Source organism: Prionailurus bengalensis, chromosome E1 (assembly GCF_016509475.1).
Source record: "Prionailurus bengalensis isolate Pbe53 chromosome E1, Fcat_Pben_1.1_paternal_pri, whole genome shotgun sequence".
NCBI lineage: Eukaryota > Metazoa > Chordata > Mammalia > Carnivora > Felidae > Prionailurus > Prionailurus bengalensis.
In genome coordinates this window covers 50,615,624-50,642,222 of record NC_057347.1, presented here as the reverse complement: position 1 = coordinate 50,642,222, position 26,599 = coordinate 50,615,624, and the positions used below count along the sequence as shown (strand labels likewise).

At 40.5% G+C, this 26,599-nt stretch overlaps 1 protein-coding gene across 1 annotated transcript in view; it reads right to left on the bottom strand.

Annotated features, from left to right (window-relative positions):
• Positions 1-24,965, bottom strand: part of KCNJ16 (potassium inwardly rectifying channel subfamily J member 16) — a 54,327-nt gene extending 29,362 nt beyond the window's left edge. The window contains exon 1 of the mRNA XM_043585128.1: positions 24,832-24,965. The gene's annotated coding sequence lies outside the window, so the exon portion shown is untranslated. The remainder of the gene's footprint in view (positions 1-24,831) is intronic.
• Between the last annotated feature and the right edge of the window lie 1,634 nt (positions 24,966-26,599).

Genomic DNA, 26,599 nt, shown 5'->3' with positions numbered 1-26,599 from the left:
AATTCCATCAGAATGCAACATCAAAGTGTCTATGAATGGGGGGAATATACCATGTCACAGAGCAACCCTCTGGCTTCTAATATTTGGGTCAGAACAGAAAAATTGGCATTTGCCCTGGAAATGAAGCAAAGTAGTGGAAATAAAGCTGAAAATAAAATCAACTGCAAAGTTGATATATTAGGGCACATTCTCATTCAATTATATATATACCATTAAGCAATTATTATATACCACTAAGCCTAATTATATACACCACTAAATTGTTTTGTTAATGGAATGGAAAAAAAAAACTGGATTAAAAACTGCCGGCTTGTTAAGAGGGATACTGCAAAACATGATTTAAAGTTTTAAATGTTTCCCTATAATTCAGCAAGCATGTATTAAGTCCTTAGCATGCATTAAGGAAACTCTATAAATATTCAACTTAAAACTCTACAGTGAATAAACTTGTTTTCATGTTTAGCCTTTTTTTCACTCTTGGATAGGCTCCTACTTTCTTAAAAGCCATGGGTATGTTTGTTTTTGTTCTTCAGTGAATCCACTCTGCAGTAGTTACTCGTGAGTCACATTTCCCCAAGGGTGTAATTTACACCCTTACTCTATTCATCCTGCATGCAACTGGTTGGGACAAATGGTGTTAGCACTGAATAAGCATTAGCAGGAAAAATAAAACTGCTTATTTGGCTCCATCATGGGATCTGCAAGAGTCAGAAATCCATCGGGGAAGGAGGGGAAGGGAAAGGAACAGTTGCATACCGGAGGGATGGGAAGCAGTCCAGGATGATTCCAAGGAAAGAATGAAGCTGCGATTGAGCCTATAGGTAGGTCACAAGAAGCTTGGGACTGTAGTCGCTGGTTGAGCGAAGGGTAGTGGGGAGAGGAGATGGAATTAGAGATTTAAAGAGAATGGAAAAACACTTGAAATAGGTACAGTAGGGAAGTTGAAACATATGTTATGTGGGGTTGTATTGAGGGTCCCCATTCTCGTTGACATTTGTCAAGAATCTAATATCAGGGGTGCCTGGGTGGCTGGGTCAGTGAAGCATCCAACTCTTGATTTCGACTCAGGTCATGACCTCGCAGTTTGTGAGTTTGAGCCCCGCATCGGGCTCTGCCCTGACTGTGTACTCTCATTTTTTCTCTCTCTCTCTCTCTCTCCCTCCCTCCCTCCCTCCCTCCCTCTCTCAAAAATATATAAATGAACTTTAAAAAAAAGAATCTAATATCATATGTGTATTCACAATACACAAAAAGTGTTTTGGATGCTCCCAATAGATTATCCTACTTCCCTGTAATGACCTGCTTCTCTAATGTCTAATGAAACCCACCAAACACAACAAACGCTTTTTGACTGAAGAATTTTAACAAGGTTAACTCATTCCCTTCTTTGTTTCCCGATTGGCCACTGAATGGCGTTTGTGACAAAAACAGTGAAATTTCCACAGATATTTGCCCTGAAAACAATGGCGGGAGACGCCACCTCTACCTCAAATAAATCCTAGACGTCGGTGAGGGGACAGGAGTGCAGAGGCAACGTGATCCATACTGTCCTTGTGAGGAATTTCAAAAGTTAGTCAAGGAACCAACCCCAGTGAGGTCATGTCTCATTTGGGATTAAGTGGCTAACCCTGATTCTGTGATCATATTAAGAAAAATGCACAGTGGCGCCTGGGTGGCTCAGTGGGTAGAGCGTCCAACTTCAGCTCAGGTTATGATCTCACAGTTTGTGAGTTCGAGCCCCATGTCAGGCTCTGTGCTGACAGCTCAGAGCCTGGAGCCTGCTTCCGATTCTGTGTCTTCCTCTCTCTCTGCTCCTCCCCCACTCATGCTATCTCTCTCTCTCTCTCTCTCTCTCTCAAAAATAAATAAACATTAAATTTTTTTTAATTAAAAAAAAGAAAAAAAAAAGAAAAATGCACATAAAATGCCCAGGAATTATTCCTTTGTTTGATTCAGAAATGAAACATGCACACATCATGTCTGCAAAATGAACATTTCACCGTGGCAGGTGCCTTCCTTTGATGGTGATGGGATGTAAGAGAGATCAGGCAATGTGCTACCTTCTTCGGCTGGCTGTGCCGTGGGCCTTCCTGTACCTCTGGGGTTACGTATATATACATGTAGTTTTGTCTACAGTCTAAAAAGCAACATTTATATCCAAAAATCTTAACCGAGTTACTGGATATAACCTGCCCAACCAGTGGAGGCCGTTGAGAACGCAAAGGTCAAAACCATCCCTGCTTGTCTCATGCCAAGTCATCTCAGCTCTGAGGGACGTGGTTTTTAATACAACAGAAGGTGTACATCACTTGAGTTATGAAAACAACCACCTTCATTCCCCACATGACATAACGCACCTACTGTCTTGTAACCGGGCTGATCTGCTACCTAGTACCATCTGAAGAGTTAACAACTTGCCAGCAATTTCCAAGTATTTGCTTGAAATGTTCTGTGTCCTCTCGTAAGGTATAAAAAAGACTGTTCACTGGAAATACGAACATCTACTTTGATATAATAATATCAAATACATTAATATGCATTTATTTTATTGTTACAAGATATAATAATAGGGTAACCGTTTTACAGAAACGATGTTTTAATTCTGAAGCAGCCAATATGGCAGGTGCTAATGTTACTAGCAATTTTTAAATAAGTGAACTTAAACTTAAGTATGTTAAAAGACTCTCCTCAGAGTCCCATGAGGAGTAAAACTTATTGGCAGGATTAGAATCGAAATCTTGTAATATCGAAGACTACACACTTTGCAGTTAATAAAGGCAAAATCGACCCTCTCCAGGATAGAGAGCCAGTTTGAACCAAGAACAGGAAATGTCCATTACACCTGAGTAGTTCCCCAGAGAAAACGACCACCCAAACCAGACTGTATGCAAGAGACTCCCAAGCAGTAGGACATTTGCTGTAATGACTTAGAAGTAAGATTGAGTAATACAAATGCCAAATCATCACAGATCTGAGCTAGGTCAAAGGGATCTTGACCCGTGCTTGAACCAACTGTAACAATTTTTCTGGCTTTCAGAATTATTGCCACTACACTTAGTACCCAGTGGCCCTAAATGATTTTCTAAATGTGGGCAAAGCTCATCTTGCCATTTCAAGGTTTCTGTATAGAAATTATAATAGAGATTCTGGAAATAAACAAAGACTACCCAAAAGAGAACAAGCAAGGGAGTCAGCCATCATCACTTGGGTTTGGCAGAGACCCAAAGAGAAGCAAGAAAGCAGGGATACTTTATAGTGAAAAATGGGAAAGCTTCAGGTATGATCAGAGGCTATTGACCTGGGAAGCTGGAATAAAGCTAACTAGAAATGGGAATTCTCTGTGATTGGTTGGGTTCTCACTTAGAAGCAGGGAGAAGAATTGGGAATTTGGAAGTCAATGACCAAGTCTTGACCATTTGGGGCTCACTGTTCCAGACTGGGGTTTGTCACCTGACTATTTGTTATAAAGGCTATGGGTCAGAGTTGTATTGTCCTGATGGTCTTGGCCACTGTCCATTTGTATATCCAGCCTCCCAAAACAAACACCACAATATGGTGGTAAATAAAATATGGGACACTACTTGAATAAATATGCTTCTTGAAACTACTGCCTCCTCACCAGTACTTACAAATTGGATCATCTATGAATAAAACTCCCCAAATAAAGTATTCAGACTCCTCCATTAGAGGACTCAAAAGAGAAACATGCATTTAATCACTCATTTTTTTTAGGGCAGCTTGGCTTTCTTAGAAATCTAATTATCTATTAGCTAATATATTAAAACCGGATTGATTTAATTATAACTGAATCACTCTGATCTCAATGAAAGCTATTTTAACAAATACTCAATGATAATGATTTTTTCTGTGGAGAAATTACATGACCTTGCAGTATAGGATCTTGAGATCCAACACCTCCTCCCATCTCTCAGGACTGGTAAATTCTAGCCTGATGGATGCATCATGTTCTTGGACACATGACAGTTTACCCACTTTTTTTTTGTTTTTAGCTTTTGTTTATTTTTGAGAGAGAGACAGAGACAAAGACAAGAAAGGGAGATACAGAATCTGAAGCAGGCCCCAGGCTCTGAGCTGTCAGCACAGAGTCAGGTGCGGGGCTTGAACGCACGAACTGCGAGATCATGACCTGAGCCGAAGGGGGGACATTTAACCAACTGAGCCACCCAGGCGTTCCTACATTTTACCCACTTTGTATTTACTTTCAAGTGTGACTCTATTTTAATAGTCCAAATTTATTTTAAACCTTGGGGGTGGGGGGCACAGTGTATAATAAATTTCAGCCTTGTTATATCGACTAAGTCAAATTTGTTTTAGCCACAAAAAGTAAGGTAGATGTATTTTACCATTTTCCCCACCTTTTCTGTTGGCTCTATTTCTCTGGTCTTACATCAGTGGCTAAGAAAGGGCCATGGATGGGTGTGGTAATTTGAATATTTTGCCAGCCCATTCTTTCGGTCTAGATGGCGTCTGTGTATACAATGCACACTTTTGCCAAGTGTGAACAATGCAAGTTCTTTCGATTTCTGCCACGTTTTCAAAATCACAAATGCCAACACTCACTAATCAATCGTCTTTTCAGCTTGTGGATGTCTCCTTTCGCAGAAAGATTCATTTGACAGTCTCACCATTCCGCCCCTCCCTGTTTGAAAATATTGCAATCGCTGCCCTGAAAATAAGGACCAAAAAAAGACAAGCCTGGCCAAAATAGCTGAGTCAGTTATTCCATGCAGACGCTCCTTGAAGGTTACTTTTATTTTCACTTTGATTTTTTCCAAAGCCTTAAGTAAATGCAAATGTTACTATTGTTCTTTCTCTTTAGGCTAGGAAATCTGGAAAATATAGAGGAAGCTTCAGAACACAACGGCTGTCTGGGGCGCAAGAGAAATTATGGAAGAAAATCTGAGTCATGAGGCTGTGGCGTCAATACCCAAGTACCCAAACTTTCTCCATGTTTGTAGGATAGCTATTTCTCAGAAACTTCATGTCTTTCACCTTTCTTCAACCCACAGCTACTTGTTCCTTTCATTTTGCCCTTTTTTCTTTGTCCTTTCCTTTCCTCTTTGTGAAATATGGTCTTCCACTTTGTTTATTATCAGCAGTAAGGTTGCCTCCTTACTGACAAATCATCAAATTCGGATAGTTGCAACAAATTACAAAAGAAAGGTGGGGCTGTGCCTCTTCAAAGGGGTGAAAGATTCAAAGCAAGAAGTAGAAAAACTAAGTGCTTCCCTCTAGTATTATCTTAACCATTTTATAATGGCCAACATAAACTAAAAGCACAGTAATAGAAAGAATTATCATACATTTTTTTTTTTTTAATATAAAAGGAGGCTCCTGGGTGACTCAGTCGATTAAGTGTCAAACTTCAGCTCAGGTCATTCATGATCTTGCAGTTCGTCGATTCAAGCCCCGCGTCGGGCTCTGTGCTGACAGCTCAGAGCCTGGCGCTTGCTTTGGATTCCGTGTCTCCCTCTCTCTCTCTGCCCCTGTCCCACTTACGCTCTCTCTCTCGCTCTCTCAAAAATAAACAAACAGTAAAAAAAATTGTAAATAAAAGGAAGAATTGTAAGAAAAAGAAAGGAAGGTCATCCTTCATTTCATTGTATTTCTCTCCTCTTTTCTGAGGCAAGAGTGGAGTGTCTCATTTTTCTGCCATCATTGTCTGTTATGGGTTGAGTTGTCTCCTCCCAAAAAGGTATTTTGAAGCCCTAATCTCTGGCACCTGTGATTGTGATCTTACTGGAAATAGGGACTTTGCAGATGTGGTCAAGTTAAAATGAGGTCATTAGCGTGGGCCCTAGTCCAATATAACTGGTGTCCTTCTGAGAAGAAGGACCATACAAACAGAGAGAAGAGTGCCATGTGAAGACAGAGGTAGACGTTGGGGTAGCATTGCCATAAGAAAGGAGCCTCGGGCTACCACAAGATGAGGAAGCAAAGAAGGTTCCTCCCCTAGAGGCTGTGGCAGGAGGGTAACCTTGATTTTAAGACGTCCAGCTTCCCAAACTGTGAGAGAATAAATTTTTGTTTTATTTTTTTTAATGTTTATTTATTTTTGAGACAGAGAGAGACAGAGCGTGAGCTTGGGAGGGGCAGAAAGAGGGGGAGACACAGAATCCGAAACAGGCTCCAGGCTCTGAACTGTCAGCACAGAGCCCAATGCGGGGCTCGAACCCATGGATGCCAGATTATGACCCGAACCAAAGTTGGACGCTTAACCAACTGAGCCACCCAGGTGCCCCGTATGTTTTTGTTTTAAACCACCCTGTTACAGCAGCCTGAAAAAACTCATACAATTTCCATACTTGCATTTGAAAGGTTATTTTACACCTTTTAGGATTTTCCTCCATCTGTTCCTTTGTATCTGAGCGACCTTCTACCACCTCCCAACCTTTGCATTGATGGACTAGTAAGTCACTCAATTCTTTCTGACCATAAAACCAGCCGCCTGACATAACTCAGGTTCTGAGTTTGTTTTCCAGCAATGTCATCGTCAATATTAAGCTTACTCTCTGGTTGAGAGGTGATGGAAGTCTTAAAAAGTTGCTCTTCAACTTGACATGACACCTACAGATCACTAGCCATCTACTTCCTGGGGGGATGAGTCTGCTTATGCAGTTTCTTCCATCATGGTGAATACACAGGCTAAAGAGAACAAGTGAATTTTTTTTTAAATTTTTTAACATTTATTTATTTTTGGGACAGAGAGAGACAGAGCATGAACAGGGGAGGGTCAGAGAGAGGGAGACACAGAATCTGAAACAGGCTCCAGGCTCCGAGCGGTCAGCCCAGAGCCCGACGCGGGGCTCGAACTCACGGACCGCGAGATCACGACCTGAGCCGAAGTCGGCCACTTAACCGACTGAGCCACCCAGGCGCCCCAGAACAAGTGCATTTTTGAAAGATATCGTTTAAGTCATTTGATTCTATATGAAAACTGAGACTCATAAAACAATTAAAACGAAGTCCCAAACATTAGCAACCTGCTATGCTTCACCTAAATGTGTTTCTAGAAAGACATTTTAGGATTCTTTTATTTATGGCATAGACCAACTTTTAGACTTTTTGGTGTTGTAGAAAACCTGTTTTCCTGGCCCTAGGAGTGAGGCTTTGCTTAAACAGTACAAGTGACCAGCCCTCCTACCTGCCTCAAATTACCCTCTCACCCTGGCCATTGTAGTACTTGACATGTTAACGTTATTCACTCTGCAAGCCTGGCACCCAAAAGTCTCAAATTAAACGTAAATATTACATGAGAGGGTAAAATAAGGGAGACGTGTCTCTTCACCGAGCACGATTCAAGAGTATAGGCTAAAATCAAGCAGACAGGGGCACTTGGGTGGCTCGGTTGGTTAAGCATCTGACTTCGGCTCAGGTCATGATCTCGTGGTCTGTGAGTTCAAGCCCCACGTCAGGCTCCGTGCTGACAGCTCAGAGGCCTGGAGCCTGCTTCGGCTACTGTGTCTCCTTCTCTCTCTGCCCCTCCCCCCGCCCCACGCTCTGTCTCTCTCTCTCTCTCTGTCTCTGTCTCTGTCTCTCTCTCCCTCCTTCAAAAAAAAAAAACATTTAAAAAATTTTTTAAAAAGAAATAAAATCAAGCAAAGAAGTCCCTATGTGTCTCATAAAGCCCTACATGGGTAATAACAGCAAACTAAAAACCTACCAGGAGTAATAACAAAGAACTAGGCCAGTAACCAATAGCACAGATAAAATTAAAGCATCAGAAGGAGGAAGTATGTGTGCACGCACATGCATGTGTGTGTGTGTGTGTGTGTGTGTGCGCGCGCGTGTGTGCGTTGGGGGATAGGGAAGGGTACTGCTGGGAAAGAGGGCTCCAAATAAAAGAATGCATATTTATAATTTGTTTACAGTGTGTTCTATCAAGGAATGAATTCTATTCTGTATCATTTCTAAGCCTAATATTGTATTCTTTGCCTCAAAGAAATACATGCTCTTGGTTAGGCCTTCCTCTGCTTCCTATATTAAAGGCAGGTAACAGGTTGTTTGCAAATTTACGATTTCTAAGGCATGATGCCAACCCACAAGAAGTTAGTAAGGTATTTAGATGACAAGATAGAACAAACAGAAAATTACCACTTAAAGTGTATTCGTATTTCAGTTTTACTTTGGTTAACAGTCAGATGAGTGGGAAAGGATCATGGATGAAGGTCAAGTAAGTAGACGAGGAAACAGGGACTCCTGGGTGGTTTAGTCAGTTAAGCGTCCAACTCTTGATTTTGGCTCAGGTCATGATCTCATGGTGTGTGGTTCCGAGCCCCATTGTCAACTCAGAGCCTGCTTGGGATTCTCTCTCTCTCCCCCCCATCTCTCAGCCCCTCCCCGGCTCATGCTAGCTCTCTCTCTCTCAAAATAAATAAATCAGCTTAAAAAAAAAAAAGAGGAGAAAACAGAAACTACCAAGGTATAAAAGGGGGCAGGCTTCTTGTTGGTTTAATTCAAATTCATCTGGTAAGGTGTCATGCAAAAAGCAGATTTGGCTAGCACTTTGAGAGAAACGCCTGGGTAAATGAGAGTCAAAGGGAAAAGATTTATGTTCTCCAGATGGAAGCAAAGAACCCAGCATTTTTGGAAAGCAAGAAAGCTGGATTCATAAAAGGGAAGTGGTGGCCGAGAACACCAAAACATTATGTTGGGACCCAAATGGCAAAGCTTTTACCTGCCTAGCTAAGGACTCTGAATCCTGTCATTTGTTCGTTTTCTTTTTTTAGTAGCCATATGTCTCCTAAAGAATATTTCCAAACAAGTTTATGGTTACATTTCTGGCAATCGAGGCAAATAGCCAATAGGTGACACTGCCATTTTTCAGATGTTCTGCTTGAGAAATTTAGCAAAATTATGCAATACTTTGCACATTCCTGATCACCTAAGTGGATGAATCACAGTTTATTGAAGAGAGATTCTAGAATTTGACAATTCAAAATGACTGCCACAGACTCATAGGTATCTTTAGCATATTAATACGCTAAAAGCTCCCAGTGAGTTCAGCTCAATCTGTAAGTAGGGTTATGTACCCAAATTAGGTCCATAATTCAGCTCAGAAAGAAAAAAGACCTGGGAAAATAACCTTCAAGTGTTTTCATTAACCTCAATTACCCATATAATGTGTGCATTTTTATCCAGCCAAAGTGTAACAAAGATGATCTGTTTTCTACCAGCCAAAAGTTGGGGAGAAGGCACACAGTGTTTTTAGGTAGACTTTCCCCCTTATCTTAGAGCTTTCAAGCCTAGAATTTTCTTTCAAGGGGGGGAAAAAAAAAGAACAATTACCCCATTCAACTATAAAATCACTGTGATCAGCCTTTCCACCTTTCCACCGCTGACCCTTCTGACAGAAGCAGAAACAGCAGGTTCTGCCCGGCTTGAGTTGCCCTGTTTCACCAGCACAAATACTTTGGCAGGAAGATAAGTACGTGATTAAATGCAAGGTGGAGCCTAAAAATATAAATGCCGAGCAAATGATTGAACAGCTTTTTTTTTTTTTTGCGGTGCAATGAGACAGCTGAGGCTGAACCGAAGTGGCCACCACCGGTTCCCCTCAAGATGTCCTGGCCATAAACATCAGTGCATCAGGGCTAGACCCAGCGATGGGAGCAGTTATTGCGAAGGTCATGATGTGTTAGCGTATCGTCTTTCGCCTTTGTCTCAAGAGTGTTGTAACTAGAGACTCTGAACAGAGTTAGTCAGAGCCCTGTGTTCTCTGTAAATACTGGAGTAACTAGCTTTTAATCTTTTTATCGACATGCAGAGTTGGTAAACAGAGATATGGAAACCGTCCGAAATAATGTTACCTGCACTTATAAGTCTAGTTTATAGCTAAATATTTCCCCTTCTTCCTGGCAAGTTAAGCTGATTTATTAGTGTGCCCTCGGGTTATAGACTACCCCAATTATGGAAACCCTGTGGTTTTTACACCTTAGTAACATAAGGGCTTTTTAAGTTTTTGGTTTTTGTTTTTCTCACTGTCTCCCTCAAGTTAGGAATCCCACCTTTGGGAACTAATGAGAAAATAAGCAAAAAAAAAAAAAAATTATATATATATATATATATATATATATATATATATATACGTATATATATATATGGCTTTGAGTGATTGTTTCTCTTCAAACTTCAGGAACCTGGGGCACACAGAGAATTAAATTGAAGGCAGGCAGCCACTGCCCCCTTCCTGGTAGTTAAAACTCATGTACAAATTATGGAAGACTCTTAATTCCATCTAAAACCAAAAACTCAGGTGACCAGTTGATGTGGCTTAAAGACCCCAATTTTTGTTGCAGAACACCTCCTATCTAACCCTGTCTCCCATAAACAAAGTCAAATAAATGAGACAGGGATGACCCTTCGCGTACAACATAGCACCTGACATGTGGGAGAGAGTGAACAAGTATTCTCTACTTTTGTAGGTCCAAGAAGAGGAAAAACAGGGGAATCAAGGAGAAATTGACTTAACTTGCCTGTTCATACCTGTATACTCCATATGGCGACCTAAGACCAACTTACATATATTTTGGTGAACACAGGCTGAAAAACGTTTTTCTTGAGTGTCAAAATTGAATTTATAGTTTTTTTGTTTTTAAACTGAGGGCTTTTAAATTACTGAGCCATAGTTAGATATGTAAATTTTATGTAATTCCAGCCATGGGACTAAATTTGGCCATTGGACAAAGCTATCGTGACACCATTGCCACCATCACATAAACAGACAACAAATAAAATGGTAGTGACAAAGTCCATGCCTCTCTGTTTTAACTGAAATTGCTGGGTAGAAAAAAAAATCACTTGGCTTCATTTGGTTTCTTTTCAATGGCAGCTACTAACTAATTCGGACATAGCCAAGATATACCATCCAGTTGACCCACAAGTTAGAAATCGTCGTCTCATCCAGGTTTAGAAAAAATGCTGCATTCAAGAAAGGTGATCGCTTCCTTTCTGTTTTCAAATAGAGGGCCGAATTTATTGAATGAGGGGAAATTAGCTCTTGCAATACAATTCAATTCCCTGGGAATGTCAACATTTCTTTTTTTTTTTTTTTTTAATTTTTTTTTTCAACGTTTATTTATTTTTGGGACAGAGAGAGACAGAGCATGAACGAGGGAGGGGCAGAGAGAGAGGGAGACACAGAATCGGAAACAGGCTCCAGGCTCCGAGCCATCAGCCCAGAGCCCGACGCGGGGCTCGAACTCACGGACCGCGAGATCGTGACCTGGCTGAAGTCGGACGCTTAACCGACTGCGCCACCCAGGCGCCCCAAGGGAATGTCAACATTTCTAAAGTGCCTGTCTACTATGTGCTGGTTGACTTTCACAAGAGCCCGACATCATAGCTACTGTTGACCCAAATGGGAAAAAAAAACAGAACTTCTATAGTGGTGAAGTGCGTTGGCCTAGACCACTGGTTTTCAAACCTTCATATCTATCAGAATCACCTGGAGGGTGTGTGAGGAAGAGGTATGTTGGACTCCATCCCCAGAGTTGCTTATTCAGTGGGTTTGAGGTGGAGCCTGAGCATTTGCATTTTGCACAAATTCCCAGGTGATTCTGAGGCTGCTGGTCCCGGACCACACTTTGAGAGCCACTACAAGTCACACACGGCAGCTTAGATTAAAACCCAGGTCTGTCTGACATTGAAATGCAAACCGATGCCGCACTGAGGAGATACCTGTTATCCTATTAGGATTTCTCCAGTGCAGAGATAGAAAAGGGAAGAAGGCAGTCATACAGGAAAGAGAAATGGATCTGGAGTCAAACTCCACAGTCTGAGCTCCCCTGCCGGCCGCCCACCGGCACACCACTTTAATTCACCTGATCCTTACTATTTCCATCGCTATAAGAAAAATTCTCTATTACTCCCACTGCTCTTGCAAAGGTGTTTTGAAGACACAATACGATCATTGCTGTATAAGTGTTTTCTAAGCTTTGCATGCTACCACAGTGTTGTTTTGTTATATTCATTAGGAATAAAATAAAATCAAAAAAAGAATAAAGATGAACGAAACAAGAAAGACAAAAACATGCCAGTGAATGATCTGGTCTTCGGTTTAAAAGCTGAGACTACGTAAAAGGAAGCGCCAAACACAACAAAGAAGTTTATTAGAAACTTCAGGAGTTCAGTGATCTCTGAGATGAAGGCACGAACAGTTTTAAGGGTAGGGCAGCTATTAAATTTTCTCTAATAGTCTTTTTTTCAACTTAAAAAGCATCCTATTTCTTCACGCGACAGTCTTAAGATGAATACTAAAAATGATTAATAAGTAATGTAATTATTAATCATTTTCTTGTTATATCAGTATACTATGTTATTTGATTCTTAACAGTTGGTGCAATTGTTTTTGACTAGTACAAGTTTATGTTAACAGCTTTCTTAGGATGTGTGGTTTTCTTCCTTTCATAGAATACTGAAAATATTTTATTTTTAAAAATACAATTTGATTATGTTGATGGCTGGCTTCTGATGCTCTTTCTGAAAATACACATTTGATTTCATTTGTAATACATAGCCAAACCAATTGAAATACAGGATTTACTATTCAGTAAATGATAAACACAGATGGCTTCATCATTGTTAATCTTTACTGAGGCATTTTAATACAAGAGTAATAACTGAGACTGTTTCTTCCTTCTCCATGAAAACTCTCATTGTAAATATTTGCATATCAAGAGCAGTAATTTCTAACAAAGTTAATATTTACAAGCACAAAGAAAAAGGGGCCATTTTATATTGGATTAATTAAGGAGAAGCTTTTTACTCTAAACTGATAAATCTCTCAAGACCCACCAGGGTCTACTTGTATCTACATCTTTACCCTCAAGCAAATGGCTTATTTGATCTTAGCTCAATATTCGTTATTAAAGCCAACAGACTTTCATATGTCATTAGGGCCATTAAGAATGGCTGCATTTTCTCCCATCAATGAAATACTGTTTTCCTTAGATTGTATATTATCCTTGCTCAATGAAATGAAATCCTTATTGATTTATGGTGCTAAAGTTCTGTTTGTGTTTATTAGCTTTTGATGAAAATGACAAATCCCTCTATTGGTGTGGGTAGGGTTTTGCCCGTTAAATAGAGTGCAGATATCTTCTGTTCTGTTTCTGATTTGCTTCTTTTTATTCTTTAAATGCCTTGACAGAGAAAGAAGAGTTTAATGCCTAGCATGCAAAATAGAATACTTCAATCAATAATTAGAGAGTAGCGAGTGGGGTCTCATTGGTAGGGTTTGATTTTATTTTGTCATCTCAAGGTCTGAGCATTTCTCAGGCTTTCCCTCTGTGTTGTGTACAGAGGTTTCTTGAATGCTGGGGGTATCCTCCAAAGTACGTATTAATATAATTTAGCATTCCTAATAATCACACAGCTATGAATTTATGGAATATTGAGGTTCTTTAAAGGGCACAGATTAGTAGTAAAAACAGATACCGGGGAGAAAGACTGCCTGGTCCAAAATCGGCTTTGCCATTTACTAGTTATGAGATCTTGGAAACACTACATGGCCTCTCAGTGACCCTGTTTTCTTATATGTAAAAATGAAGTTTATCATGGGGATGGAAGATTAATATCTGTGAAGCACTTACTATGGTGCATAGCATATCATCTTTCAATAAAAATCAACCAGTATACTGAAAATATTATTTCTGCAGTAAAGTAACACATGTTCCTGTTATCGGCAGGGGAAACATCACATACATTTCCCCATGTGGTCTCCTATCATTTGTAAAAGATTCAGCAAAAATGCCTTCTACTCCTAACTCTGGTAACAGAACGTTTGGGTTGTGGAAACAATGAGGCCACCTCATCACTGCAACACAATCTTTGAGATACAGAGAAAATGTGAAGTCCCTGAAATATACAAAATCTGCCTATCTAGACAGCATCAAAGAAAGAGAAAATGAGGCAAAAGACAAAGTTGAGAGGGTGAGTCAACCATACTCTAGTAAAGAGAGAGCAGGGATAATCTTCACACGATGGTGCTGATTAAAAAGCAGTTTTCATGGGCACCTGGTTAAGTGTCTGTGTGACTCTTGGCTTTGGCTCAAATCACGATCTCACAGTTGGTGAGTTTGAGCCCCGTGTCCAGCTCGGACAGTTCCACCGACAGCACAGAGAATCCTGCTTGGGATTCTCTGACTCCCTCTCTCTCTCTGCCCTGCTTCAGCTCGTGTGTGGGTGCGCTAACCCCACCCCTCAGAAAGAAAGAAATAAACTTTTTAAAACATAAATAAATAAATAAATAAATAAATAAATAAAAAGTAGTTTTCAGAGTACAGTTTTGGCATAACATTTTGAGGCTATTTCCAAACTTCAATGCTTATTTAAAAATTAATAGCCAAAGAATTTTGCTATGGGTTTTTCATGTGTCCCATTTTCTCAGCTTAAAAGGAGGATTAGTTATGCTGAATCAGGACACACATTGTCTCTGTGGGGAAATGGTTGGTGACTTAAATGAACAGGTATCATCTCATGAATGAAAGGGTTTGGGTTAGTGTAGAGATTTGGTTGCTATCCATTCAGCACCACTACACCTACTTGAGTGAAATAAGGCAAAGACCAGGGGACCTAAATTTACTAAGATATCTAGATTCAACTTATTCCCAGTGTTTACTTTTAAAAGTAGAGGTAATCTAACATCACACAGCCCAAGCAAGACTCGGAAAGCCACTAAACGTTTAGCACTTCCAAAGCTTGTTCATGTGCATTAATCTCACTTTTTGCTTGTAAAAGAGGCAAAGCAGTTCTGTTATAACACCCACCAGCGTTAATTAAGACTCTCTTCCATCACACAGTTAGCTGTTTGGAGGCCGGAACTACATCTCAATCATTTAATTTAGATTCTGAATGGCAGGTGTCAGAGGCGGTAGGTTTGGATTGTATTAGTTTAGTGAAACTGGGACTACATGTTCCAGATTTCCATTTCCTTTATACTTCCGGATTAGCCTGGAGCCTGGAAGATATTTTGCATGAGATCTGTGAGGTGGAAGGAAACCAAGAGCCATGTTCTTTTTCCATCAGAAGGTTGGCATAGGGCATGAGGTACTGTGGGTGCTCACACAGGTTGTCACTGATGTGCCAGCTCATGTTATTGGCAGGGGACAGCAGATCATCCCCAAATTTCTGGGACTCTCTTCCTTCAGTTTCTATAGCTTCATGTTACATGAGAGAGGGTACCAGCTTCTCTTGCTGGCCACCCTCATTTTCTCATTGGAGGCTCACATGCTGAGAGATGGATGTGAGCTCCATTTCATCCTGGTGGCTCCCAGCTAATTTTCACTGCTTCTCATTTGTCTTCCTTTACTTCACAATGCATCTGTCTTTCTAACTGCCTGCCTCATGGCTTCAGGCTCCAGCATCAGATAAATACACACACACACACACACACACACACACACACACTTAATAGGCTCAATTATCAGGGTTTGATTACAGAAGCAGAACCACTAGGAAAATTTGTACTTATTTTATAGATGAGGAAGCTGATGATACAGAATTAATTACTGGCAAGTAATTACGGGGAGACTGAGGACTTCTGGTGTTGAGCCCAATGTACCACTGCACCATAATGTCTCTTTAGTCTATCTACTCAACCCCTGGTATGTAGGGTGAATTCCCAATACCATCTTAAGCTCATCATTAAGATGTGAAAAGAAATTCTGACCACCTACTCCATAAACAGAGTGACACTCAGTTAACATCCATGCAACTTAGAACAATAAAGCACAGGAAATGGACAACTTCGGAAGACAGTAGAACCCTGTTAAGCAGTTACCAAGTTCTATGGGTTAGAGACCGTTCCCTTTATCGAAAAAACCTACCTTGCATCCAAACCAAAGACTTCTCTATAAGGGAGAAAAACATCACTAGTTTGTCCGCCCTCCTCTCTGTTCTCCACATTCCCTATTAAATCCTGCCCCTTTCCTAGAATCAGTCCCAGGTAATAGGGAGCTAGTTCAGTCTTAGGACTATAGTCCTGAGTGATCTGGGGGAGAAGGGTGGACCCTATAAATATCCTTCGCATGCAAGCTACTACCTAGGTCATACATACCCACTTTTTATTCCATTTATTTCCGCTCTGCCTTCACCCTCACCTGAAAACTCTATGTGCCAACCACAGAACGTCTCACATTCTTCCAAACATGTCAGGTTCTTTATAAATCAAGCAGACATTTCATCTTTCAGCTAAAACACATACATTACATGCACCGTAAAGCTTCTCTCAATTCCCCAGGCACAGTTGGTTTTTCTGCCTGTGTCTTTTTTGCTAGGTTTTGACTTTACCATTGGCAACCAACTGATAGGTCTATCTTTATATACCCAGTGCCCAGTGGAGTGAGCACTGCACGCTAACTTAGAAGAATGGAGGTGCCGTTTGTTCAGTTCAAGACACCAAAGTGTAACAGATGACAACATTCTGCCCATTGAATGGCAACGGGGTTACCAAATGCTATTATTTTGATGCCTAAAATAACCATCCACAATACGGTACTAATGATACGGCGATTACCATGGTATTCATTTGTGTATAATTAAGAGAGTCTCGTACTTTTCTCACGCACACAAAAAGAAGCATGGTGACTCTGAACAGCTAATGTCTACAGGACACAACCTGGACTTCCACTCGACGCCTCGCTCTGCTCAGGCTGTACTCCTGTGCCTCCGTTGCACAAGCTCCTCCAACAGATCATAACCAAATTCCACGCGCAAATGGAGAAATGATGCCCACTGTCTACACCAGCAAAGAACAGGAATGATTTGATGCAGTTGTGCAGGAGACGCACACCCAAAACAATCTTTCTATAGCAATATAATGCATGGAAACCTTGTCCGGATTTCCATCATACTTAACTCCTGTGAGTGTAAAACACAGTACATTCCGCCTCTGTTTGGTTTTGTTCAGGTCTGCTTGTTTGTGATTTTGCTTTGCTTAGTTTTAGTTCTCTGAAAGTTCTTTTTAGCTTTTCAACTCCTAATGCAAATGGTGTGATCTTATCATCAACTCAATACTGTTATCGAATACAGCCAAATAAAACGTTAGTCATAAGGAAATAAAACCACCTTCTATTCCGACAAAGCCTAAATTTAAATATGTGTAACTTTTCTCCAATTAGTCACACCACTTTCTCCTTCAGTGTTCTCTAACCACCCACAAGTTGGCTCAATTCTGACCTAAACAAAAGCCAAGTTAAGCATACGAAAGGAACATGTTTCTTGCTGCGATAATCCTGCTGTATGGCTCATAGTCTTTAATATTCTGGCACCTTCTCAATGGTAGTTGCCAGACCAGGGAAGGATTTTACTGAACCATCTATAAATAGAACTCAGTAGTACATTACCAGAGCACTAGAAGGTCAGTTAATAACCTAATATCTCATCAATGATGTTTGAGCGTGTCATTCAGATAAGTGCTAGTCGGCACGAGCTATTCAGCTCTTGTACAGCAGAATTGATATGCCAGCTTCTCTCTAGGAGAGCCCTGGATCAGAGATCTACTGAAAAATTTTTGCGGCCCAGCCACTATGCTAGGTGCCTTGTTTTGCGAGGTTATTTTGGATTATTTTCCCAAAGTAGAGACAGAATGTCCTGAATTACCCATTGTTTGGAAAAGTCTCACATGAGATGTGAAGAGCACATAGTTGTGAAAAGACTGGCCAAGTTTGTGGGTGAGTAGATATTTTTCTGGGGCAGCGCCAACTAACTAATCAAGTAGTAACCTAACCCAAGAATTTGGTCTCACAAAAATCATCCTTTAATAGTACTTCTCAAAAATTTTCCATTAAAAGAAAAACCTGAAAAAAAAATCATAAGAGAAATGAGTATGTTCCCCTTATCCCTACCCCAAATCCTAGGGGATCTGAGAATATAATACAAAAGATTGAGCTCAAGCTCACAATGTTCTGGTCTTATTATTTTTCTTCAAAATCTATGCTAGTTTTCAATACTGATATAAATCTCAGAATAACCTGAATTACAAAAATAATTATTTAAACTGCTTATCAGTTAAATTATTTAATTCCTCTTGTTCTCCTTTGAAATTCTTGAGTTAAACTAATGCTTCTAAAAAGTACTCCACGTTTACCTTGTGGCTTCTCCATAGTTCCTGGCACAGCATTACTACTATGAACATAGTCATTTGGAAATAGGACTCAGACACATGAAAAATAAACTGCACGAAAATATAGGAGAGAATATATAATAGTTGGAAAGTATGGTGTAGACTGTGAAGTCAATTGAAGAAGAGACAATGCCATCGGAAGGACAGACAATGGATGTCTTTTAAAGTAACTTATTCTTTGCCTCCATTGAGAGAAATTACTTTGTCTTTGACCAAACTGCGTGTTAAAAAGCTGCAGCACTGAAAATACTGCATGAAATTAATGGATACTTCTATAACCAAATGATGGCGTTTTTAGGATATCTATTCTGTGAAATTTAAAATGGAGTAACTAACAAAGTCTGGTTCTTAATCTTTTCACAGAAACTGAAGCTTCAAACTCTCATAATGCCTGTATGACAAAATACAATCCGGGTGAAAATGCTCTATGTCACTTTGAAGGTTAGTTTTCTACATCAGCATGGCTAAGTTATGTGTCAAGTTGTTTGGCCAATCATCACTCCGGATGTTTTTGTGAAGATATTTGTTAGATGTGATTAGCACTTACAATAAGTAGACTTTCAGCAAAGCACACGACCCTCCAAAATACGTGTGGCCCACATCCAAGCAGTGGAAAGGATTAAGAGTAAAATTTGAGGCTTCCCAGAGGAGAAGCAATTCTACCTCAAGACTGCAATATAAGAAACTCTGTCTAAATTGCCTGCCCACTGGTTTAACCTGCACATTTTGGACTCAAGTCTACAATATCAACTCTTGCCTTCATTTCCAACCTGCCCCCTAACCTGCAGATTTCAGACTTGCCAGCCCTCCCGGTCACATGACCCACTCTTTAGAGTAAGTCTCTTTTTCTCTCTCGCCTGCTTTGTATACCCTATTGGTTCTGTTTTTCTGGAGAACCCTGACTAATACAGTTACCAAACTTAGGGAAAGGAAGATGACAAATGTAAGGCAATGAAAAAGTTTGTAAAACAGCTCATAGTAAAAACAACATCCATGTCTAACATTCTGCATTCTAGAAGCACACCCTGAACAACACCCACAGGCCCCAAACAAGTCTTAAGTAGCCCTATTGCTTTCCTGAGAAAAAGTTCAATGGGTTGATGTGCTAATCCTATCTTATTTTATCATGGTACTAGGCCATTGAATTGCCCTTAATTATGTACAGACCTGCCTTTTTCTGCCAGGCTGAGGGCAGGGACCAAGGTTTTGTTATCTTTGTATCCAGACTGAATAAAATATTATTGATTGCATGTGAACATGGTTCTAATTTAAAAGGGAATATAGTGAAAACTTAAAAGTCACCATAATAAAATACGCTTTGGGTCCCAGGTAACTAGAAAAAGTTGCATTTCAAAGGGAAAAGCCTCTTTAAAATGCTATGCACATTTTGTGTCTGAATCCTTGATTTCAGAGTAGAAAACCCTGGAGGAAAACAGTTGATCCCATCTTTTTTGTGCAAGAGCAGCTATAAGAAAAATTAAGTCATCCGCTCCTTACATTTAATAACCACAAAGTCCAGGGTACACGCGGCCTAAAGAATAAAGGTGAGAATTCTCCTCCAAGTCCGCTGAGGCTAGCCAGCTAAGATAGCAGGATGCAACTGTCTCTACATAGGAATGTTTCAATGTGATGCCTTTCAGAGAGTAGACAAGCCTGAGTTCTTGGGCCTAGAAACCATGAACAAAAATAACTGATCTGAGTTTATTTCAATGCTAATAGATGCTGTGGACGAAATGTGTGTGTCCTATCAAAACCCATACATCGAATCCTAATCCCTAATGTGATGGTATTAGGAGGTAGAGCTTTGGGGGAGATGATTAGGTCATAAGAGTGAAGCTCTCATGAATGGGATCAGTGCCCTTACAAAAGAGACCCCAGAAAGCTCTCTTGCCTCCTCTGCCATGTGAGGATCCAGTGAGAAGATGGCCCTCCATGAACCAGAAAATGGGTCTCACCAGACGCTGAATATGCTGGCACCTTGATACTAAACTTTCAGCCTCCAGGACTGTGAGAAATAAATGTTTGTTGCTTAAGCTGCCAAATCTGTAGTATTTTTTTTTTTTTGGTAGTATTTTTGATACAGCAGCCAGATTCGATTAAGACAAAATGCATCTCAGAAGTACCGTCTGTTTAGAGCCCTTATTCCCATGGTTCCAACAAAGGAACCATTTGAAGATGCTAAGACTGATGGATGGCCTATGGTCATTATTTGCTAAAATCTAAGAGAAGAGCACATCCTAATCAGGGGAGAGGCATTTGGAGAAAGCCTTCGATACTGTTTTCTGCCCAAGAAAAGTCCTTTTGCTTTGGAGCCCGCTGTCTATTGGCAACAGCTGGGATGGGCCAACGAAGGCATGGTTTCTGTCATGATGAGATTGAACATTTCTTACAAGTCTCATTTGGTGAGCAGGTCTTTGGCCTCAGCACAGTCTTGATGTGAAGATACCTTTTCAGAGACGCCTGGGTGGCTCAGTTGGCTGGGCATCTGACTTCAGCCCAGGTCATAATCTCACAGTTCTGTGCTTCTGATTCTGTGTCCCTCTCTCGCTCTGCCCCTCCCCTGCTCTCTCTCTTTCTCTCTCAAGAATAAATAAACATTCAAAAAAAAAAAAGATACCTTTTCATTATTCCATTGGTCAAACTAGAGGGGCCACGTCTTCATTTACCCTCATCCCCACTTGTGTATTTTCTTCATCCACATCACCTGCCTACCATCTACAATACTCTTCCTCACTGTCTTTATAGCTATTAAAATTTACACCTCCCCCTGCTCTTTTATAACATCTCAAAACATCATCTCTTGACACACTTAGCTTGCAGAATCCTCTCCATTTTGGATAAAAATTCTGGCACATCTCCATGACCTCATCTACTACTACCCTTCCCCTTGCAACTTTGCTTCAGCCATGCTGGTCTCCTTGCCATCTCTCAGACATGCCAGGCACACTCGGAGTCTTGCACTGGCTCTTCCATTCACCTGAATTGCTCTTCTCCAAGGTATCCATATTGCTCACTTTCTCACCACCTCCAGGTCTTTGATCACATATCACCTACTTGGTGAAGTTCTCCTTGACACTTGTATTTAAAAATGCAAACCTGTGATAGGCAGGTTTGAAGATGGCTCCCTATGATCCCTGCCTCCTGGAGTTCATGTTCTTGTGAAATCCCCTCCCCCTGAGTGTTGGCTGGAATAAGTGACTCACTTCTAATAAATAGAATTTGGCCAAACCGAAGGGATGTCACTTTCAAGATTAGGTTTGAAAAAGACTCTGTCTCTGTCTTGTTTACTTGCTGCTTGCTCTAATGGAAACCAGCTGCCATGTTTTGGATATTTTATGGAGAGGCCCACATGGCAAGGAACTCAGGAAGGACTCTCGCCAACAACTGGTGGAGAACGGAGGCCCCCCCCCTCCAACTCCCCCAAAAGAACCAATCCTGCCAAGTACCATGTGATTGAGCTTGGAAGAGAATCTTCCCCCATGTAAGGCTTGAGATGGTTAGTCCCAATAGACACTTTGACTGCAGCATGTGTTCCAGAGGACCCAGATCAACCTGGATTCCTGACCTAGAAAGTTGGGAGATGACAAATGATTGTTGCTCTGAGACACAGTTGTGGGGAAATTTGTTACACGGCAATAGATAACGAATACAATATTCTCACTCCTCCACCATCGTTCCCCAGTAATTCCTTCATCCATCATGTTTTCCTCTGTACTGCTTATCGTCACTAACATGATTTTAATTTTACTTATCGATAGTCTCCCCCAACATCTACTAAAATGTGAGATTCATAAAGGTAGGAATTTTTGTGTTTTTCTTTTCATCAGTATGTCCTTTTCATCAATATATGTGTAATCAATGCCTGGCACAGAGTAGTCAGTCAATACATTTTTGTTGACTGCATGACCTATTATGCATTGACAAATCATCTGTTTTTCCTCCTTCTCTTGTCTTAAATTCCCAAAGAAAGTGGTTTCACTGCAATAAACAATCTCCCACGCAACGCTTAGGCTTTAGGACTGTTTTGTCACTTACTAAATATTTGCTGAGAGAATCAATCAATGAATAAATCAGAGAAAAACACCTCTTACTAAGTGCAGCACTAAGCAAATCAGGGAAATGGCAGGATGACCCATCATCTCGATGTCAGTGTCTCACGGGGGCTAAGGGGTTCAGACTATGATGGTAGAAAAAAGAGAAGAAAAGAAAAAGAGAGAGCGAGAATTCTGGAATTTCCTTTTCCACAAACAAAACGTAGGTCATTGCCCTCCAAAGAAAATTAACTTATTTCTTTCCCATTATCCCCCCAAAAAGAAAAACAATTTACTTGTGGAAAAAGCAGATAAAATTTCCTCCATTCTGGAAGAACTGTTTTTACCAATGTGATGTTATTTTGTGTGCCTAGAAAAGAAGAGCAGTACCAGGCACCACTTTATAAAAAGAATCAGGGTAGATTCTTAAGGGCTAAGCCTTCAGTCACATAGAGTAATGGAGCTATGATGATAGGCTCCCACTTGGTTTGTTAAAACCAATATCCATGGACAAAACATCACTCACAGCTTCATAGGAAGAGGCTATTGGCAACCTGTGTGTCCTCAGATATATCCACACCAATGAACACACATGAGAGATCTTTTGGGGGCATTTCCTCTTTGTCCTTTGTATCAAGCTTATTGGCTCTCAATATCATTGGGATTAGAAAAGGTAGGGTACTGTGTGGTAATGTGAAGTAGACACATTTTATGCCTAAAGTTAGGTTTGAGGGCCAGCGTTCCTAGAACAGGAAAGTAGCGTAGGATATTTGACGATACATTCATATGGGACAAAAGTTGCACAGTTTGTTCAGATGATGAGTTTTACAGATTCAAAAGAGGTTCACCTACATATATGGGTTGTTTTGATACCAAATATTTACTCTACATACCGTTTATATGTCTATCGTTTTCCCCAAAATTATGCTTTTGGTCGATTTCTAATTCTCAACTAGTTGATATCCAAGCCTTCACTTGGACTCACCCCTAGGTATAATGGATAGTATATGTATGTATACTATGTATACATATGCATGGGAGTATACGTCTATACATACATATGTATAATGTGTGTATATGTATAATGGAAGACACATCGTTTTCAATGTCCTTGAAAATTCTTGTTCTCTTGCAAGTCAAAATATGCTTACTTAGGAAAGTGTGTTAAAATAGTATACTGAGTACCCCTCCCACTAGGGTCTTTTCTCCCGGTTTCAAATGTGGTCCTGGTCTTGTTTTGTGTGAGACTAATGCCTTGGATTTACCACACTTCTCATGTTCTAAAAATAATCACAAGCAGGAGTTACATCTACCAGTTACTTTCATTCCCTCACTATATCTTCCTCCTTCTCTTTCGCTGGCTCTGTATCTGTCTGTCTGTCTCTCTTCCTCCCTCTTTCTCTTCTTCTGCTGATTTGAATGCACTTGAACTCTGGACCCTGTTCACTTTTAAATGATCTGGCTTCATTTCAAGAACTTCTTAAATGGCATTCTGCAAACCAGCTGTGCTTTAGGTTCTTCATACGACTCTACTGGTTAAAATCTGACATAGGGAGTGGTTGGCCTACAATTTCCAAAGTAAAGTGGCAAAAACACATTATTCTTTCTTCCTAAGGCTCTGACTCTTGACCAGCTGTAACAGTATTCAGCAGAAATACTCCAGTTCTATTTCCCCAAGGACCTTTCAGTTCCTATGACCATCTAAGAGTTTGATGCACCTGATCAAAATCCACCTGGTTGGTAGAAAAGTTCTTGCCTACCACCCGTATCCACCACCAACAGAAACAATTCGATTATATGTGATAGAGAATTCGTAGTATCCAGAGGACAAAGATCAACATGTCCACACGTCTCTAAATAAATGCTCAGAGACACAACTTTCTAAGATTTTAATGCACAAGGAGAGGGGCGGGAAGCTTTAGAGAGACGACAGTAAACACGACAACAGAAAATTCTCTATTTCTAATTTATGTTGAAAGGAACCTAAAAATGGTCGCCTAGCTTTTCAGTGTGTAAAACTTGCTACTCTTGATCTCAGGGTCATGAATTCAAGCCCCACACTGGGCACAGAGCTTACCTCAAAAAAATTGGCTTCACACAAGCAATTGGCAAAAAGGAGGATTTTAAAATAAGTCTCAGCATGCATGTTTTTGTTTCCTCTCATATCATTATTTACAATTCTCAGAAAAAATTAACCTATTTTTCTTTAAGCTTTTTGAGGGGGTGTGTAAAAGCACATTTCAATGTTGGAAGCTATCTATCCACAAATGTATATACATTTGCACAGGATGCAATCATTTGCTTTTGAAAGAAATTATAGAATTCTCCATCTGGTATTGAATATGGAATACGATAAAGTCCCTTTTAGATATATACATGTATAGTATCACGTAAAAGCTGTTTAATAAACCCTGTAAAGACCAGTTTGAGAGCATTTTTGACCAAAGCCTCAAAAGAACTCAAAGAATACGACACAATGACTCCTACTTATTAAAGCACTTGCATAGGAAAATAAATTATCTTAATTGCATTTAACTCAACATTGACATTGACATTGCTGGGCACGGAGCATTGGTTGCCCCATACAGAAGCCAGCATGAGCAAAGCATAGGCTGAATGACTTTGTATAATAACAAAAACTGAGCAAATGCTTACCTTTATTCACTGTCCCCACAGAAGATCTACAAGCTGGGTGCTCCCAGCTGAGCAATGGTAAAAATGTCCTTTAGTTAATAATAAAGGAAAGAAAAACTCCAGACACCAAGAACCTGAGTTAACCATTGACACAGGTTTGTTCCTACAATTCCACCTGAGAATCGACATAGGTAGCCCTTGGCATCTTATAAAGCAGGCGATAGCCAGTCAGCTGAGACAGAGGTTAGTTACCTCACCACTCCTGTCCCTCTGGGGGAGGTACAGCGTGAAGGGCATTCAAGCATACCCTGACTAAGTTTTCATGAGGTCAGGGATATAAAGGAGGAAGAATTTCCTGGGCCAGAAATACGTTCGACAAATATTTACAAACAGGGTTGTTGAGACCTAACCTATGGAAACGCTCCTGCCCGGAGGGGGAGAAGAACAAAGAAACTTTTTACCAGAACTCTTTGTCTACCTCTTAGTAGGTGAGGGTTGAGATCAAATGCCAATGAAAACTGAGACAGGACAGTTAGAAAGAGCTAAGCATCCATTCATTCCTTTAATGATTAGTTACCACATGCAGCACGGTTCCAAAGAACCAGCATGAGCATGTGCAGCACAGTTCCAAAGAACCAGTTGAATGAGCCCTGATAAATGGAAGATAGAGATTGAAGCCAGAGGGTGTTCCCTTCCCCAATCCCAAGGATCAGAGCTTAGGACAGAAACGATTAATAAAAAACACAAGCTGTGGGTCAATGCACAAGGTTCAGTCTGATAGTTACTCTGTCCCAGCAACAGATCCTAAGACATTAAATGAAATGGCGAGTGGTCATGTGGTCAGGTTGGCTGACCATAAGTCAGAAAATTGAATAAGTGAAGAGGTGGCTTTAAAAGGGTAGAGTCAGGAGAAAGGTCCAGAAAAATGTGAAAGGAAGCCACAAGAAACTAAATAAATAACGTCTTAAGCTCTTGCAAACCTGAGAGAGTTATACCCACAAGAGCTAAAAAGGAAGATTGTGTAGACGAGGAATTAATATATTTCTTTACTCTGAAGAGCATCAGTAGCTAGGGGATCTAGGAGGCCCCATCCAGTTTGGTTAGCCCTCCAAATTTAAGGGGCCATTTCCAGGGTCTGACCACAGTTGCCATTTTGAGCTTGTTTGGTTTTTGTTTCCATTTTTATTTATTAATTTATTTAACGTTTATTTATTCTTTGAGAGAGAGAGAGAGCTGGGGAGGGGCAGACAGAGAGAGAGAGGAGAAGAGAGAGACAGAGAGAGACAGAGAGAGAGAGAGAGAGAGAGAGAGAATCCTGACCAGCCTCCACACTGCCAGCCTAGAGCCAATGCAAGGCTCGAACTCACAAACTGTGAGATCAGGACCTGAGCCAAAATCCAGAGTCAGATGCTTAACTGACTGAGCCACCCAGGTGCTCCTGTTTCCATTTCTAAAAACGGAAACACTCGAGGAACATAAGATATGGATTTTAATGTTATTGCTGTCAGTTACTAGCTTTGTGATCTTGGGAACTCTTTCCCTCTCTGTATCCCACTTGTCTCATCTGTAAGATGAAGATAATAAAAATAAATAGAAGACCTACCTTAGATCTTGACCTGAGGATCCTGATAGGAGCACTTAATTTGCAATCTGCTGCACAGAACCAGGCAGAAGAGTGAATCCTCTAAGGGACCTATCTTTTCAATTACCAGTGAATATTAGAGAGGCATTGGACACCAAGTTGCCTCTTTTGCAAAGCAATTTGAATGCTAGGGGAAATAGGACATTT